The 19327-nt window shown below is 40.4% G+C and overlaps 1 protein-coding gene across 2 annotated transcripts in view; it reads right to left on the reverse strand.

Annotated features, from left to right (window-relative positions):
* Window positions 1–19327, reverse strand: part of LOC140146161 (cell adhesion molecule DSCAM-like) — a 199892-nt gene that overhangs the window by 103704 nt on the left and 76861 nt on the right. The window lies entirely within an intron of this gene.

The following is a 19327-nucleotide window of genomic DNA, read 5'->3' on the forward strand; positions in this document are numbered from 1 at the left end:
TTACTACTACGAACATTACCGCGTATTCACCACTATTAATAGGTAGGTGGTTGATGGATTCACTCGCATTACCGCACATTCACCTTCATTTCTGCTGGGCCTGTTACCGCGTATTCCTCGCATCACCCCGTATTCACCTGAATTCACCCGCAACCGTTTGCTCAGTAAAAAACACGATGATTGATAATGCCTTTGAAATTACAATATATAAATCTAAACTGGTTAAAAATGAGGTAAATTTGGTCAAAAACAAACATTTGCATCACCACTGACTGAGGGATGATTGCATTGGCCTCCCCCAAGCCACTGGCCATCGATCCCCTTGTAACCCTCTCTATCCCTCTAAAGTTTGAAGTACTTAAAGGCCCATTCAGTGATCCCAGCGGAAGTGTAAAACAATTACAATTTTGTATAAATAATTTGCTTAAAAGTGCAAGATAAGTCATTGGGTATTTTGATCATTTTTTAAGAAGAAACAAGGAAACAGCAGTATTGACCGTAGACATTCAATGTATTGACTAAGTTGAAGCCCCATTCAAATACAAGTACATATAGCCATATTACAGTTTTATCATAAAATGACCTATTTTGGTCCGTGATGTGGAGTCTGAATGGGACTTTAATTACAAAGGTGCAAAAAAACTTAATTTTGATGATTTTTGCGATTTGCCACTGAATAGGCCATAAGTGACTTTTTTGTGTGTGGTACATGTAACTACCTATTTATAACTTTAACATGAGAGTTAGTCAAAGAGGAAGTTCAGAAAAGGTATCTTACCCTTCCCAGAATCCTTTTACATGATGCATCACCTCATTTCATCAAATGACACTCATACATTGTACATACGTTCATGTTGAGAATAATGTGGCTCAACACTGGTCGATAGTCAAGAAATAAACATATCTTGCAAGATCTGGATGTCCTCTGTTCATTGAGGTACATTTTGTCACTATCGACCCATGTTACACTAGATAGCAGAAATCACAGAAAATTGAAATGGGGGAAATGCATGATGGGAAGTGTAATATATCTTCTCCAGGGGAAGTTATTCCTTTGATTCATCTCCCAAGAGGGCAGAAAGTCCAGATAAAGTAACTCCAAAGTCCCATCACTGGGCACATCCATACCGAGAGCTTTTGCTTTAAGTAACGCAGCTCTGAAGATTTAAGGTAAACCACTGTGTGAACCATCTCAAGGATTCCAATCCAAAATTTTGTTCCCAAACTTATTCCAAAAAAATTGAGGGGATTTTGCGATTTCCAAGAGTATTCCTTGAATGATGATACATCGCATTTTAATATAGCCTATCTGAACTCTCCATAACGTTCACGAAGGAAATGAAAATATGATCAGGAATTTATTGCAACCTCATTTAGCTAATGTGATATGGCATTGAGTGATATAGCATAGCGTGTAATGCCCTTTGGCTAGTATGTGCTTCACATGACTTAAATAGCCGAACACTGCGTGAGTACTCTAAATACATTCATGCGTGCTGTTGTATTATATATAGAAAGGCTAGTGTGTCAAATGAGTGGAACATTTTTTGCATTATAATGTACATGATGCATGAACACGTTTATATGTGTCCAATGTCCACAGTTCGATAATATGGGACCAGGGAGGAAAGCAGGAAGGAAGGCAGAAAGAAGATAAAGACAAGTTGTTTTCACCTGTGTGGTTTTGAACACCAACCCCTCAGGTGTGGAGGACAAGACCAGATACAGCAAGCCACAAGTGGGCAACAATTTCATGTGGGCCGCATTTTTCACAAAGCCTTACAATCGATCTTACAATTGATTTACCCCACTTGAATCCATAAAAATCAATCGTGAGATCGATCTTAATTTCTTGTGAAACGGATCCTTGCATAATTGGATCATGTGGAATGCCTGGGCTAAATGAAGTCTCTTTGTGCTGTTGGATTTTGTTAGATTGGAGGGAGTTATAGTGTTTTAACATTAACACACAGGTGGGGTGTGTATATGGTATGTGTCTATAGGAGTGTTTTTTGTGCATCCAAGCACAAGCAGGAGAAAGAACCATACATCCTACACTAGAACATTTTTAAAAATATATTACAATATAGACATCACATAGGCCTAATCATATGCAGATACATCAGATAAAAAAAATCTGCCTGTGCAGGGACTTGAACCCCAGACCCTCAGATGACGAATCCGATGCGCTACCAACTGAGATTATACAGGCTGTGATACTGAGGCTCAAGTCTGGTACTCATGGTTGAGTAGTTTGGGTAAACAGCACACACAACACACACACACCCCCACCCCCATCCACAACAAGCCCATCTATCAGGGCACAGTTATTTAACCCTAATACATTTGCACATTCATTGAATGACCTTTGACAATTTGGGTACAAAAACTCATATGATACTCTGCAACTTGAGGTCAAATTTTGCACTGTGAGTGTTTAATTGAGATTAGTGAACTATGCCATTGGGATGAGGGCATTATGTGGTCCATAGTGCATGCAGCACATGGGAACACATCCAAATCTTCAAACATCACATGCAACTGCCGGTCGAGTTTTGATTTCATCCCTTACACAAATACAAAAACATTTAAAGCCATATTATAACATTTGTTGAGGACGACGCCCTCACTGAATTTTTAAAATTCTTTTTTTTTTTACACAATTAAGTTGTACTTTATTAAACCAATATATCCTGCAAAAATCAAGACTCTTAGGTGCTGTAGTTTTGTCAAAATCCGAGATTTTGAATAAAACGACGGAACCGGCGCTTTTATTATTACGATGGAATTATTAGTGAACGCATACACGATGTTCATAACACACAGTATGCATTACACGGCGTATGGGATGGTGATATACACAACAAAGGGTCGTACCATAACATGACCGAAGGAGTGGTATGTATTGGCGACATGCAGGGTCTTAGCTAGAAATTGAGGGTTGCTCGTCATTTGAATAAATTTGCCTGTCCTAATTTGACCTTTAAAATATTTACCAGACATTTATAGCCCATTGGGGGGTTCAAAGAGTTCAAATATGTGCTGATATGGCCTTGTTCTACAGTTTGGGTCTACTAAAAAGGGCAATTAGCTTTTCAAAACATACAGTTTATGATATAGCATCTGTCAAAGGCATTCATTTTGCCCGTCCCAGGAGCAAACTGGCTGTCTCAACCCCAGACCGTGGCTAGCTAAGACCTTGGCGACACATGTGCGCTGGTAGTAAATTCCAATTTTCTTTGCTTTGCCGTAGTTGTTCGGCTCAAAAATAAAGGGGATATATCTGACAGTAAAAGCTAACATTTTATGGCAAAGAAATGCTAATCTATTTTGTTTGAAAATGTTATAATATGGCTTTAAAGTTTCCTCCCATGCATCTCTCCTCAAAAGTCATTCACCAAGCAGGTCAGGCGGATGACTTAGCAATTTGCTTCTCTTGGAAATGTTGCACCGTGCGCCACTAACATCAGATTTTCTGGAACAGCACACATATATAACAAAATTCCAGATTCGGCACCCACACACGTTTTCTAGTTCTTTGATCTGTTTACGGAGTTACAGCTCAGAGAAGGTATATTACGCTTCCCCCAATCCTTTGCAACATGACGCATCACCTCATTACATCAACGACACTCCCATTACTTTGTACAGCTTCCCTTTGTTTTCATTTTGAGAATAGACTGGCTAAACATGGGTTGATAGTCAAAGAATTAAACATATTTTGCAAGATCTGGATGTGATCTGTACATTTTGGTACTTTTCGCCACTATCTATGTTGCGCTAGATAGCAAGTCAGTACAGAAAATTGAAGTGGAAGAAATGCATTGTGGGAAGTGTAAGAAAAGTTCTCTGGTTGCATCTAACCCAAATTCAATTTCTGTGGCACATCACATCCATCTCTAACTACCCTGGATTCCCATGGGTTATTCCAATTGAAATACACCCCCCACGGAAGACGTAACTGTGAATTTCATGTTACCTGAATGGGAAACGCTATTTGAAATCCACACCCCCTCTGTCGGAGATTTAAGTTAAGTCTTCCATCAGGGGTGTAAGGATTTCGACTGGAACAGCCCAATACATGTAACATTCAGCTTGTCAGCACAGATACTGATGCACACACAAGCATCTTGTTGTCATTGTGTTGTGATCACTAAATTTTCTACATCTCTACATAGTCAAACTATGAGGCCTCATGCTAGCTCATGAAACATACATCTAAGAGGTCTATTGTTTACATGGGGGGCTTGGAATTTTTTTTATGGGGACGCAGATGTGGATGGGGGTTCCATCATTCAACCTTGAATTGAACTTCTGAAATGCTTTTATGTAATCTCAACATCCTAGCTGCAGGAAAGAAGAACGGAAGGAAGGAAAAAGAAGATGAAGAGGCCTGGTTTTGAACCATCAACCTCAGGTGCCAATAACTACACCTCGGGTACCAAGCCATGTGTGCAGTCGTCGCCCGGCCAATGGCTTTGTGCGTATGTAGTTTGGCAGGATCATGCAATCAGATCATGTGAGATGCATGATCTTGCAGTTGCTCTATGCTGTTTGTTTTTGTATGCTCTAGTAGTCTAAGGCGACGCGATCTGTTGTTGGTCGAAGCAACCAAAAATTCAATTTTCATTGTCTAAATCAATATATTAAAATTGAAAAATAACACTTTGATATTTTACAGAAGTTCATTCTACAAATTAATCATATACTTGCTTGATTTATTGTTGTTAATGAGTTATGTACATTTTACAAAAGTGTTGTTGTTTCAGCCTAAATTACAACATAACTTGAGAACCACAGGGCCTACAAAAGTATATCTGTGATATTTGAATTCTTCTACACATTCGCTATGAAATGATCAATGCAATTTTTGCCAAAGCTCACTACCATTTGCAAGATGCTGTGAACTACCAAATTGCAACAGTTTAAAATAGTTGCTAAACTTAAGGACTAGGTATGTCAAATTCTATTTTGCCAGCCAAATGACAGATATACCTTTAATATAGATTTTTCATATGCAAACTTTTTTTATTATTATATGCCACCAAATTAAATACAATATCAGGCCTCACCTGTTGGTAGTCATGAAAACAAAAGCACTGAAATAAATGAAACAAATTAGCATAAATGCATTTACTGATTTTGATGAGCTTTGAGTTTGCAATGTTTCAATGTATTGAAAAATATCAATGTGTTTCCAAAATTGACTTATTAATGTTTTCAATCTATTAACATTGACAATTGAAATCATCAAATTGCCAATAATACAACTTCTCTACTAACACTTCAAAAGTTATTTTCTTTATTAATAAATTAAAGAGGCCAAAATTACAACCAAATCAGTCAAATCATGTCATTGCTAAAAGTGACAGATACATGATTGGTATGATTTTAAAGCTTTGAATTAAAGATTTCAAATATGTTTTATCTCAAAAAGTCATTTTGTAAATTTTTGTTGACTTTGTGCTCATTATGTTAGAGCGGTTCACAAATATTCCCGGCAAATATTCAATGTACCGGTACATGTAGTCGATGTTTTCAATGTTTTTATTTCAATTTCAATGTTCAATGTTTTTTGAATATTGCAATGATTAAAAATTGATATTTAACAGTCCACAAACAAATCTAATGATATGTACTTAAAGTGTATGTAGCTGGGATGAAAAGCCGACAATCAATTGAAAATTTTGACCTTTGGTATTGAAGATATGGATTTAACACCGAAGAAATTTAGGTCTTTTTGGGTAAAAATGTATATCTTCAGTATGAATGGTTAAAATTTTCAATTGATGGTCGCTTTTCATCCCAGCTACATACAATAAGTACATATCATTAGATTTAGAAAGTTTACTTTGAGGACTGTTAAATAATAACAATTAAAAAAATAATTTTTTTTAAAATAATTTGTCAAAAAATTTGTATTATATCGTGAATTTCAAAATATCACAATTATTTCGCATCAGAAGGACATTCCTCGTATTTAGAATGCAATTAGATATGTCTGATGTACTCTCAGCTCCCATAAAATATACTGTGCAAACGTTAATATCTGATTCTGTAACTCTACAACAAGAATCCAAATTAACCTACTGGTCCATAAACAATGATGTAAATTGGCCAACAAACAAACAAATGGGTCAATATGCTTTTTATAGGCTATAAATAAACTAGCCAGGGTAATTGTGCATTTTGCAATTAGGTGATCTGGACCATGCATTTTCCATGCAACCAAGCATGAGTCCTTTACGGTCCAACCTAGGTAAACAAACAAACAAACAAAGACACAAACCAATACATCTTCAATGGGCGTAAAAATACAGAACAATCTGAATGACATATTTCTTGTGTTATTTTGTTTAGTTTGATTGAAAATAAATCAATTTAACTGATTTGAAAAATTGACATGTTTGAACTTACCTACTTCAGACAAGTTGCTGCATTCAAAACAAATAACTATCCTTCACTCAATTCTTGTACTATATTCCTAGTTAGCTGTCAAAACACAGGCAAATTGTACTCACACTATAGTTATGACCCCACATGCACAAAAACACCTCAAAATCCAGTTGAGAAGACAAAATCAAGAATCATATAGTGCAGATGTCTAAAACGTCATCATAAACAGAGTCGAAATTCTTAAGTGTTATTCCTGCGAGACGTTAAAAAGCGATGATTTCAACAACAAACGCAAGCGGACGTTACGTCTCTTCTTATTCTACCTGCATCCTGTGCGAATAATGCCATAGACTTGAATCCGAGTGAGCGAGATATTGTGTAAGCTACTATAGCAGTATGCACTACTCTAACTGCTGCACTGATACGACCCCTATAATGCATACACACAATGTGGTTGTGTAGCTGCTGACTATGTTCCACGGTATATGCCTTGCTTCATAGAGTATAGTATATAAGAAGCAGCATAGTACAATTATGGAGCTAGCTGGCGCTATTATTATTAGCCACCATGTGAAAGCCGGCCGGCTTGTTTTTCTGCTGTTAAGCATATAAAGTGAGCATAGTGAGTGGGTGGTTCATAAACTACCTGCCTGCTTAACATTTTTATCCAATTTGCCATTCTTTTCCTACGTTATTCATTATTCGGTACGTCATGAGAAATAGCCATTAAAATTTGAAAAAACCATGGGAGGAAAGTAAGCGAAAAAAAACCAATAGTACGATTTCAACCAACTTTGTTATTATTTTCAAAAACAGAAACCTGACAGAATTATCCAACTCTGTCAAAACATAAAACTGGAATATACTTTTTTTTCGATTATTTCACAGAATGTTTTGCTTTCTGTTTTGTAAGACTTGAGATAATATATTTTACCCTGTTAAAAAAAATGCAATGTTTGATTTGTTGGCATTTGTTTCTTCAAGCTTTCAAGACTATAATAATTTTCTGATTGCTGACAAAAAAGGGCTATCAGTCTTATCTGAAACCCACATTCCCTCTGTGGAAGATTTAGCTAAAGTCTTCCACAGAGGGAGTATGGGTTTCAAATAAAATAGACAACTGGGTAACTTCAATTTTAAATACTCGCTCCAGTTGTGGACGATGAAAAACAGGTTAAAGGAGTATGTGTTTCAAAATAATGTCTCCACAATTACATTTGAAAAACATACTCCCTCTGTGGAAGACTTTTCTTACATCGTCCACATGGCTAGTGTAGATTTCAAATAGAAAAGCCAAGTACAAAAAAAGATGTTGAACACTAAGCAACTAAATCTCAGAATCAATTCACCGATGCACAACTTCACAACAAGTAGTTATGCCTTTTTTCCCAGGATGCATCAGTGGAGAGTGAAATTGCATTTTACACAACAAAAAAAAAGACCTGTTCTACGAGCTCGACCGACCCAAATTCAGGGATGAAAGTCCACTTTTGACAAATCTTGCAAAATATGTTCATTTCTTCACTATCAACCCATGTTTAGCCAGTCTATTCTCAACATGAAAACATAGGGAACCTGTACAAAGTAATAGGAGTGTCATTTGATGTAATGAGGTGATGCATCATGTTGCAAAGGATTGTGGGAAGATGTCTTCTCTGGCAACTTACTTTGCAGAATCCAATATGAGTGGGTGTTTTGTGTGCATTTGTATCTTGTCCACGAAATTGTGCAGATTTGATGTAGTTGTTACAGGTACGCTCTATTACTGATCCTTGTGTACATGTGTAAAATGTATGGAAACTGGAAATTTGTAGAAATATTTTCAAAGGTTGGTATATTTTAAAAAAAGTATCTAAAATTCTCAGCTGGTACTTTTTCATAAAAGATAAGAATGTCATGGTGCCTCCACATTGATACGCATTATTGTAAAAAACAGTCTTTAATATAAAACAAAAGAAATTCAGAAAAATAAAAACATTTGAAAGAACATATTTTTGAACAAAAATATCTTTTTAAAAATAAAAAAGCTAATTAGCTTATTACCATAATAATGAATATGCAAATTAGACCCAAACAAATTTTTGGAAAAAAAAAATTGTTTTAATTTTGTTTGAAATTTTGAAAAAATATATGCAAATTAGCTCAACTATAATAATGAATATGCAAATTAGACCCCAAAAAGTAGTAGGAGTTACTAACTGAGGCCTATCTATTCCTAGAATAGCTAAAGTCAATCTGCCTATCCATTCAAGAGATACAGGGTCAGGACAGACAGACAGAGGACCAAGTTCAGCGCAAAATTATGCAAATTATGTAAATTAGCTCATCATAAATCATTCTAAAAATAACTTCATGTTTCATGTGTTACAGCTGATTCATACACATATTCATAAATGTTTCAACTTGAGATAGTGGTAAATATGGAGCATCAAAATGGAAAATTGATTTATGTTTAATGTACTCAAGATGCAAGTCTATATGCTGTTATTTTCACGTACATAATTTTTCATGACTTTCGGATTTTTGAAAAAAATGTGGGGATAAATATGAAAAAGTGATTTTGATACCATGTGCACATAAATTTTAGTATTTTTTTATCATTTCATGCAACTTTTACAAATCTCAGCTGGTGAGTGATAAGTGAAAGGGAGGGGTTTCGGAACAGTCATATTTTTTTCCAGATTGGGGAAGAGGCTCATCCCATCTCCCTTAAACTCAAGGTATGCAAATATTCAAGATAAGATGAACGGGAGACTGGGCATACTACAATGTATTTCCTGAGACCGAAACTAACAAGGTGATTCTCAAACAACACGTCTCGCCTGCTTTCCCAACCACCTGCTTTTGCACTGAGCTTGGTAACAGAAGGTACACGTAGTAGAATGACCAGGGTTCGATTTAACTTGTGTCCTGGAGCAAAATGCTCCCCATTTTGGACAACCTGCTACACAAATTTCAGCTTGTATAGCAATTTTTTACAATGTAAACATATGCTAATATTATATATAAGAACATCATCTAAATAAGGTTTTCGCTAAAAAATTGCTACGCACATTTTTCAAAGTAAATCGAACCCTGAGAATGACTATGATCAAAATACTTTTTCTCCTGGCTTTTTCCCCTCCCTGATAATCACCCCTAGCAAACCCTGCCTGGTACTGCCTGTCACTGGTTACACACAATTATGCATGCTCTTCATTAATTGTTCAAGATGAAGTATTTTGCCACACCAAAGAAACAAACAAAAAATACTTGTGCATTCTCAAGAAATATATAACTCCTCATGTTGATAACAGCACAAAATGTAGACCAACTGTCGTCAACATACCCTGGATCTCGAGGTGCTTGCAGACTGCAGATTCTTTTTCTCTTACCAGGGCACTCACTTAGTGGACTGTTCCATTAACTGAAATCTGCCTTACTCTCTGCAGAAAATTTAAGAAAAGTCTTCCCCAGAGGGAGTATGTTTTTCAAATGTGATTGGCTAGGGTTAATTACTTTGAAACCTTTACACCCTATATATCTTTAGGCCACTAACAGTCAATTTTGAGTTTCCCGTCACATAATTTTTGAAAACAAGTGAGGTAACTTTTTCATTATTCATTATTTTTTTGCCTTTCATAAATATGATCAACACGCATGTAAAATGTGTTGTTATTTGCCGCTCACTCACAATGAGATTCAACAGTATATTAAAAAGTGTCTGCAAGATTGCAGCAAAATGAGTAAAACAAGAGTGTTTTTTCATACTAATAATAGAAGTCTACCCACCTGAATATGTTGATACAAATACAAATTGCATTAATCTACCGATTATGCGAAACACAAAAACCCTCTCACACAGAGATTTTTCTGACCTGTCCCTAAGACCGACCTATCGGCGCCCTTGAGTTGAGCGCATGCGTGCAACGATCCCTGTTCACTCCCCACCGCCCAGAGAAATAACATACCGCAAGGGGGTTAAGGGAGGCGGGATCAACATATTCAGGTGGGTAGACTTCTATTATTAGTATGAAAAAACACTCTTGTTTTACTCATACTTATACATAGAACTACCCACCTTCAATGTTGATACAAATACAAATTGCATTAACATTGACTAGCACCGCTAATAGGTGGTAGAGGTGCGGTCTGTTATTTAGACGCGAGGTCAGGAAAATCCCATTTTGCTTAAAAAGCAAGATACCAAGAAGATTGCTTAAAAGCAAAACCCTGAAAATTGCTTGAAAAGCAAAAACAAGAATTGCTTAAAAAGCAAAACATAGACTAAAAAGACAATAGGATTTCAAGAATGTCTACAAGTAAAGTTATTCAATACACTTATGACCTGGTCATTCCTGAAAACAAATAAGGTTAGACAATCAATGATTAAGACATTAATGCTAATTGTTATCTTACCCTTATTGTCTGTTAGTCGAAGTCCTCGTCAAGACTGCTTTAGCGAACTTGACCCTGGAGTCGTCCTCTCCGATATTACGCAGATATGTATCAGTAAAGCGAGAGGCGGTGCTCCAAGATATAGTTTCGCAAATCTCGTTCAGAGTGACCCCTTTCTGAAATGCCCACGAGCCTGAAACTGCTCTAGTAGAATGTGCCGCAGGGGCACATGTTCCTTCGAACGCTTTAGCATCTACTATGAGCGAAACCAACCATCGTGCTAGTGTCTGTTTCAAGCTGCCTTGTTAGGTTTAGCATGGGTTATAAAAAGTTGGTCAGTCGATCCCCTAATATTACTGGTCCTATATAGTGTTCGATAGCCCGCACAGGGCACCATAGTCTATCTTCTCGTACGGCTGACTTAGTGCCAATCCTCGGAAGCAAGATGGACCCGTGTTGAAACGTCTGGCGTTCATTTTTAGCTATGAAACCTACTTTAAAGGTCATAGAGACGCCATTGCGTGAAAAAACAAGAGTTTTGAACGATAAAGCTTGCAATTCCGACCGACGACGGCCGGTTGCTAGCGCTACCTAAAAAGACCGCTTTTGAGAGTGATCTCTGAACGTGGCAGATTTCATCGGTTCATATGGTGCTCCTTTGAGAAGCTCCAAAACTTTGCTTAGATTCCATGCAGGAACGATTCTACGTTTAGGGGACGAGAATTGTACATGCCATTGAGGAGAAGACGGATGTAGTCATTCTTATATAGAGTTGATCCGTCCTCAAATCCCCTATGGATCGCTGCGATAGCCGATTTATAGTTGCTAACTGTGGCTACCTGTAAGCCAGAGTCGAACACTTCCGTGAGGAAGTCGGCTATCTGAGACTGAGTTGCTCTGGCAGGAGAGCAATTTGTCTTTTCGCACCACTTGTAGTATCGACCCAGACGTCCAGAATAGATTCCGAGTGTTGAGTCTTTTCTACCGTGGGTGATGAGGTTAGCAGCTTTTTGTGAAAAGCCGCTCTCCTCGCAGCGTTGCCTGATAACGGCCATGCAGTTAACCTCAGATGACCCAGCTGAATGGTCGGCACCACTGTCTCCAGATCCTGCTGTCTCAGGAGGTCTGGTAACTGTGGAAGAAACCGAGGTGTACCTATGAGAAGGTTCACCATGAGCCGAACCATAGATGCCTTGGCCAAAAGGGTGCTATGAGTATTATGTTGCAATCTTCGCTGGCTATTTTCTGTATTACTCTCTGTAGCAGCGAAATTGGAGGAAATGCGTGGGCCGTCATTCCTCTCCAGTTCAAGTGTAGTGCGTCTACCGCCAGTGCTCTTGGATCTCGCATCCTGGAGCAATATACTGGTAGTTGGTGGTTGCTTGCTGATGCAAACAGATCCACTGTCGGATAAAACATTACTCGGAAGATGGTTTGGACCACCTGAGGAGACAGTGCCCATTCTGTCGGGCCCGCACCTCGACCTCGAGAGAGGTCGTCCGCTAGAATGTTTGTGACCCCGGCTATGTGGATAGCCTTGAGTGACATTCCTCGATGGTGACACTTCTTCAACAAGCGAAGAGTGTGCATGCACAACGGGGGAGATTTTGTACCTCCTTGTTTGTTGCTGTATGCTACCACCGTCGAATTGTCCGACTGCACTATGAACTTGCAACCCATCAACTGATCTTGAACGCCTGGATCGTTCTTTCTACCGCCCAGAGTTCTAACAAGTTGATGTGAGACTTGGCTTCCGTTGGGGACCACAGGCCCGAAGCCGCCTGATCCTGAATATGACCCCCAGCCCATCTTCGACGCGTCCGTCGTGATGGTAAGCTGAGGAGGGAGCAGGAAATCTGACCCCTATGTTCAGGTTGGCCGTCGTGGACCACCACTTGAGTTTGTCGCGGATCAGTTCCGACATTGGAACCATCCTGTTAACGAGGGTGGCGACTCGGTATGGAAACGCCAGTAGGTGCAGCTGAATTGGTGTCGTATGCCTACGACAATTCGGCACCAGGTCTACTAGACTGGCCATGAGTCCTAACACTCTTAGCCAAGCAGTGGCTGGGCGTGACTTTCTGCACTGAGAATCTTGACGCATTGTATTATGTTCATAATTCTCTCCGGAGAGGGCCTGGCCAGGCCCTCCGATAAGTGCAGACGGGCCCCAGAAACTGGGGATCTGTGTCGGGACGAAGTTTGATTTCTTCACATTTATCACAAAACCCAAACTCGTCACGGTCTCTTGAACCATTTTATATGGTGCAGAGCCTCTACCGCGACCGACTGTATATCAGCCAGTCGTCGAGGTAAACGCACAGATTGACGCCCTTTCGTCTGAGATAAGCCGCCACTGTCTTTACTATCCGCGTAAAGACCCGTGGGGCTGTGGAAAGACCGCATGGAAGACATCGAAACATGTATGTCTGGTCTTTCACCCTGAACTTGAGCCATTTCTGGTCGTTCGGGTGGCTGGGTACATGAAGGTACGCATCTTTCAAATCTATTGACGTTGCCCAACAATCTTTGATTGGACATGTCAGAACAGTTGCCAGAGTCTCCATCCTGAATCTTCGTGGTTTGATATATTTGTTCAATGGTTTGAGATTCAGGATGGGACGCCAATCCAGTCTTTTGGGAGCCAGAAAGAAGCTCGACCAAAACCCCCTTGAAAGGGGGGGAAGACTGGGACTATGGCATTTTTCTGAAGTAGATTTGAAACTCGGAGAGCAGTACCTGCCTCTGAACTAGAGAGGCTGGTAATCTTGTCTCCCTCTGCAGGTTCTGCGACGGAGGGGTTGTGGTAAACTCTAACTGATAACCCCTGCTCACTACCCCAAGCACCCATGAGCCCGGGCTGATGGTTTCCCATGCCAGGCGATGTCTGTAAGCGGCCGCCCACCTGTGGGGAAACCCCTGGTGGAGGGTTCACCAGTAAAGGTGAACACTGCGCCGCCCGTGCCTCAGGTGCGAGACGACTTTCCCCATGAGCGTACTTTGCTCTTGGAGGATTGCCGCCCGCTCCTGTGCCTGCTCTCTTCTTACCCCGAGGGGCGGAAGAGGCGGCGCGGGCAGGTGCTTGAGCTTGTGGCGTCACATTGGAAGAGGCTTGTCCGGTCACCTTGACTTTGGCATGACCTCTTGACCTCCTCTTCCTAGACTTGCCTTTCTTGGTTAAAGATTTAAGTCTTTTCCTGCAGAACTCTCTCTTGGGTGAGTTTAGTTGCGAGTGTATCAACCACTGAACAAAACCCATCACCAAAAGAGTGAGGCTTGTGCCACCGGAGTCTCTTTCAACTTTTCTGACAAGTCTTTGTTGAAAAGCGAGATTCAACGAGGCACAAGCGTTCTCCCGCTTAAGTAGGACTGCTCTGCGAGTCAGTAGCATAGATTCCTCCATGATAGTAGAGGAAAGCTTTGCCGCTAGCTCACAATCCCGATAAAGATCGGAATCCTCCCCACACAGCTCCTTCACTTGATGACCTACACTCGAGGTCAACAAAGAAGAAAAGGCTGAAAGTCTGGTAGATACTCTGAGAGAATTATCCACCGACTTTAATTGTTCCTCCCAATATGGGGAGAACGATTGTGGGTGGTTCTTATTCACTTGGTGAGGTAAGAACTTAGCAACGCCCCTTCTATACCTGGGCACCGGAACATTCCGTTATAGTCCTTCTCAGACACACGGAACGTTTTCCCGTCGGCCGGCCCTCTATAAGACAAGGATCCACGATGATCTCCTTTCTTATCAAGAGCCTGCCAATAGCCAAGTATTTCGGCAGGAAGAGTGACACCAGATAATGTGTGTAGTCCACTACCTACCCCCAACCCTCCTAGAAGGACGCTTGGTGTCTCCTCGGTTACCTCAGGACCATACGTCAAGTCTAAGTTACTGAGCTAGACGACGTAACGTGTCCGGGGTCTCCTTCGGAAAACCGGGTGGTATAGAATCTACCCCACTAGACGTTGACTCACTTGCGCCCTCAGTGCGGGCCGGAGGAAATGACGTCATCTCATGTGACGTTCCCTCCTCGCCAGAGTCTTCCTCACCCTCACTGGTATCTGAATCCGACCCAACACCGATCTGTGATTCATACTCCTGTGTTTCAGAAGTGTTTGTCATGGTCGATCCCTCAGTGTAACCTGATAGGAGACCCGACATAACGCCAACTGAAGGGAGGACACGCCTGCACCTTGCGATGCATTAGGTGTCACTGGGAGCGAGGGCTCGCTAGTTACCGTTACGGTGTCGACCGCCTACTCGGCTGCTGTCGCACTGGTAACGACCTAGGTGCTCTACTTTCCATACCCGTAGTACCCCGAGGATTCTGAACTGTAGGCGTTCCCAGTCCGACCTCTGCGGGTTAAACCAAGGAGGAACACATCCCACATTGCTGCGGATTCATCCACGGCCCAGCATTGGGGAAATTCCCTTGATTAACGGGTATACCAACTCCTGGCACCCCCATGCTTGTTGCCACTGTCCGGTCTGTGGTACAGTAGTATACAAGTTGGGATTGGTAGAAGTTAGCAGCGGTTGGCAACTCTCGACCTTGCGGGAAAGTTGAATGACCGCTGGGTCCCTGCTGACTAGTTGATTGATAAACACTAGTATAACCTCGAGGATTATCGACCGTATTGGGAGAATCCGAGGTCAGCGCTGCTTGATTGAACACTTGATGTAGTGTACTTGGGGAGTTATTCATCATTGAATAATTCGACCCATCAAGCATGACCCTAGGTGATCGACTATCAAAAGGATGAACATCCTCTTGAGACCGCTCATGAGTAACTTGAGCAGTCGGATCAATACCTGATGATAATAACTTATCAGGGGGGGCTCCGCCCATGTCCACGCTACCCTGGATATCCCGGGTTGCATGTAACGGGGGTGCCAATGATAGGCTCGAGGTAGCACCTTCCGCATCTACCGATCCTTTCATTACTGATCTAGTCTCGTTCACGGGGGACCCCGTTACTAGAAATTGGGTCTACCACTGGCTCCGTTTCTTTCGAGAGGTTTCCCCTGTACTCGAACTAAGCCTAGTGGGTCCCTTGTCACTTTCGGGATCGCTCCCTTACTCGTGGCAACACTAGATCCTGGCCCCCGTGTTCAACAGAACATACTGTTTACTAGCGAGAGAACCAGTATCAGATCCTCCTATTTTCCGGGGGTTATTCACCCCTGTACTAATGGGTAGATCTTTGGAACCAACCACTTTCCGGGGGGTGACCCCTGTACTCATGAGTAAGTTCGATGAACCCTGCACCTTCCTGGGGTTTCCCCCGGTACTAATAACTGGGTTCATTGTATCGAGACCAGCTGTGTTCCCCGGCACTTGCGCACCTGTACTAACTGCTGGTCCCAACTCTGACATTTTCTGTGGCACTACAGTCGCACCCCTACTCGTGTCTGAGCCTTTAGACCCCAATTCAGGATTCCCGGGGGAACCTGAACCAGAGAAAAGGGCAGGAGCCCTAGCATCGGTAGCCCCCTTGCCGCCTAACTTAAGCGGTAGCGGGCCTCCTTTGCTATCACGCGCTCGTTTCTCAACTAACTTACCCGACTTACCACCTTTTGAAGGTCTCTGCTTGGATGGTCTAATTCCCAACTGCTGACCTCGCTCCAAAGCGTCAAACTGCTCCTCTGAAATCCCTATACATATGGTACATCTGGCGGAACGCGAACACTCACGATGAACATAACAAAGTAAATGAGGGTCCCAGCCAGGAACCGGTGATGGGCACTTAGCACATCGACGGGAAGACATAATATGATGTCCTCCACGGGAAATCAAACACTATATATAAACAAGACCAGTTATATATATATAGAGGATACAGGTCACTTCAAAGTACTAGCAAGATGGTATAATCTTTATTATGGTAATTAGATTTCGATTAAATTTTATTCAATCTACACAGAGAAACGGCACAAAATAGAGATTATATAGAATATATCTCTATAAAAATGACTATAAAAACCCGTCACTCGACTTCGATATAGCTTCACTGATAGTAGCAATCCACCATCACACAACTTTCACCTACTGTACGTCTCTGGTATGTTGTCACTAGTCTAATTCTAACAACTGCCAAGAACAACAGGGAAAACGCTATATGAGTATAACAAGTTACGGATATCATATATAGAATAAATTGTGTGATTAAACTATACAGCGGACGCTCTAGCAATGCCTTCCAAAAAGCTAGGCAATCACACGGTAACAAAGGGCGTATCCTTAGATTAGCGACCGCCATGTTTTGGGCGATCGCGGGAATCGAAAAATTCGACTAAAGGACACATCCCGATAGTTTAATGAGTTTAAAAGTTCCCCATGATACTTAACACTCTCCGCTATAACTGCTATCCTTCCGATTGCAATACACGGCTGTTTTTAGTACACAAAATCGTTCACCAACAAGCACGACCGTCAGAGCTCATAAGCAACACGTCTTTCTTGGGCGGTGACAAAAATTTTGAACAGGGATCGCTTGCGCATGCGCTCAACTCAAAGGGCGCCGATAGGTCGGTCTTAGGGACAGGTCAGAAAAATCTCTGTGTGAGAGGGTTTTTGTGTTTCGCATAATCGGTAGATTAATGCAATTTGTATTTGTATCAACATTGAAGGTGGGTAGTTCTATGTATAAGTATGTATGTTTTGATTTTGATTTTTCCATAAAAAATAAAGTGATATTCATATTTTATTTGCAAATATAACCAGTTTTTATCAGTATTTTTTGGAAAATCACAATAATGAATTCAAGTGAGGGTCAGAAAATGAATTGAGGGCGGGTGACAGGAAACTAAAAATCGACTTTCCTTGGCCTTACTTAAATCTTCTACAGAGTATTTTAAATAGTAGTTAAATCAATTGTCTGATTCTGCTATTCCAGTTGAAATCCACACTCCCCCTGTGGAAGATTTTGGAAATATCTTCCACACAGGGAGTATGTTTTTCAAATGTAATTGGTCAGAGTTAATCATTTTGAAACCCAAACTCCCCCTGTATTATAGCTTTACCAATATCTTTATGTATATATCTTCCACAACTGGAGTTGAGTATTTCAAATGGAAGTTACCCTATTCTATTTGAAACTCATACTCCCTCTGTGGAAGACCTCAGCAAAATCTTCCACAGGGGTATAGGGTGGATTTTAAATGGAATAGCCCATTGAAACTCATACTCCTTTAAGGCATTTAGTTAAGACTTCCACCAGGGGAGTGTGGATTTCAAATGGAATCATCCGCTTTTCTTCATTATCTGTGCGCTTATTCCGTGTTCACCTTTTACCGAGTAAATATTTAATATTTTTAAAGACCCGTCACTGATTAAGTCAATTACTGCACGATTCATACATGTATGTTTGAAAAATATGTGCAAAATTTATGAAACAATTAAAGATGCATTTTCTAGCTTTGGCCTTTTTTGTAAAAAGAGTCTCTGGTGGTAGGTAGTGGCCATTGGGGCACTATGTCTTCTATATAGTTCAGTTTTCAATATTAAAGTGTTAGGCTTCCACTCTTTCTTCACCAGGCATTTAAATGCACATTTTAGGCGCCTATCAAAATGGAATAAAATCAGAGAAGATATTTTACACTTCCCATAATGCATTTCTCCCATTTCAATTTCCTGTACTGATTTGCTAACATGATACCTCAATGAACAGAGTACATCCAGATTTGCAAAAATATGTTTATTGCCCGGGGGGGGGGGGTCACTCCCATTGTGGCCTGTACACCATCCGCGATAATCAACTTTTGAAAAGCACCCTAAACAAGGATTTAAGGTGGTATTGGATGCATTTTCTAGAAATTAAAAAATGCTTTGAGCATGTTTTAAATAGATTAATTGAGTAGGGTAAAGTACACTGATCAATATGCCTTTTGTTTGAGCTAATTTGCATAAATGCTAATTAATTATGCAAATATGCAAATTAGGGGCGGCTTCACTATATAATACATTAGAACATATTAGAAACACTTTGACCAAGTTTCAGGGCAAAAGTATGCAAAATAAAAGTACCCTGAACATTTATGCATGGATTTTTAGCAAAATATTGGCAAAAATTATATGCTAATGAGCTTCTCCAGTCATTTTAGCTCATTAACTTTATTGATTATTGATAAAAACAATAAGATACAAAGAAAATATAAATTGATATATTTTGAAAACCGTATGTCCGATTGACTCCAAACAAAAGGCATGTTGATCAGTGTACTTTTTTCTACTCAATTAATCTGTTTAAAACATGCTTAGAGCACTTTTATAATGCCTCCATAACCACCTTAACCCTTGGTTAAAATGACACCCTAAACAGGGATTTCATTCCTAACATCAAATTTCATACCCTAAATTTCATTTCCACGTATTTAGAAATTGCAATTTTGCTACACTTTTTCCAATTTTTCATGTTTTTGACACCCTAAACGCGATACGCGCGTATCGTGCCTACCCACAAAAAACGACCCTTTTTACGTGTTTTCATTATCGCGGATGGTGTACAGGCCACAATGGGAGTGACCCCCCGGGGTTTATTGCTTGTCTAT

The sequence above is a fragment of the Amphiura filiformis genome, chromosome 2 (genome assembly GCF_039555335.1).
Source record: "Amphiura filiformis chromosome 2, Afil_fr2py, whole genome shotgun sequence".
NCBI lineage: Eukaryota > Metazoa > Echinodermata > Ophiuroidea > Amphilepidida > Amphiuridae > Amphiura > Amphiura filiformis.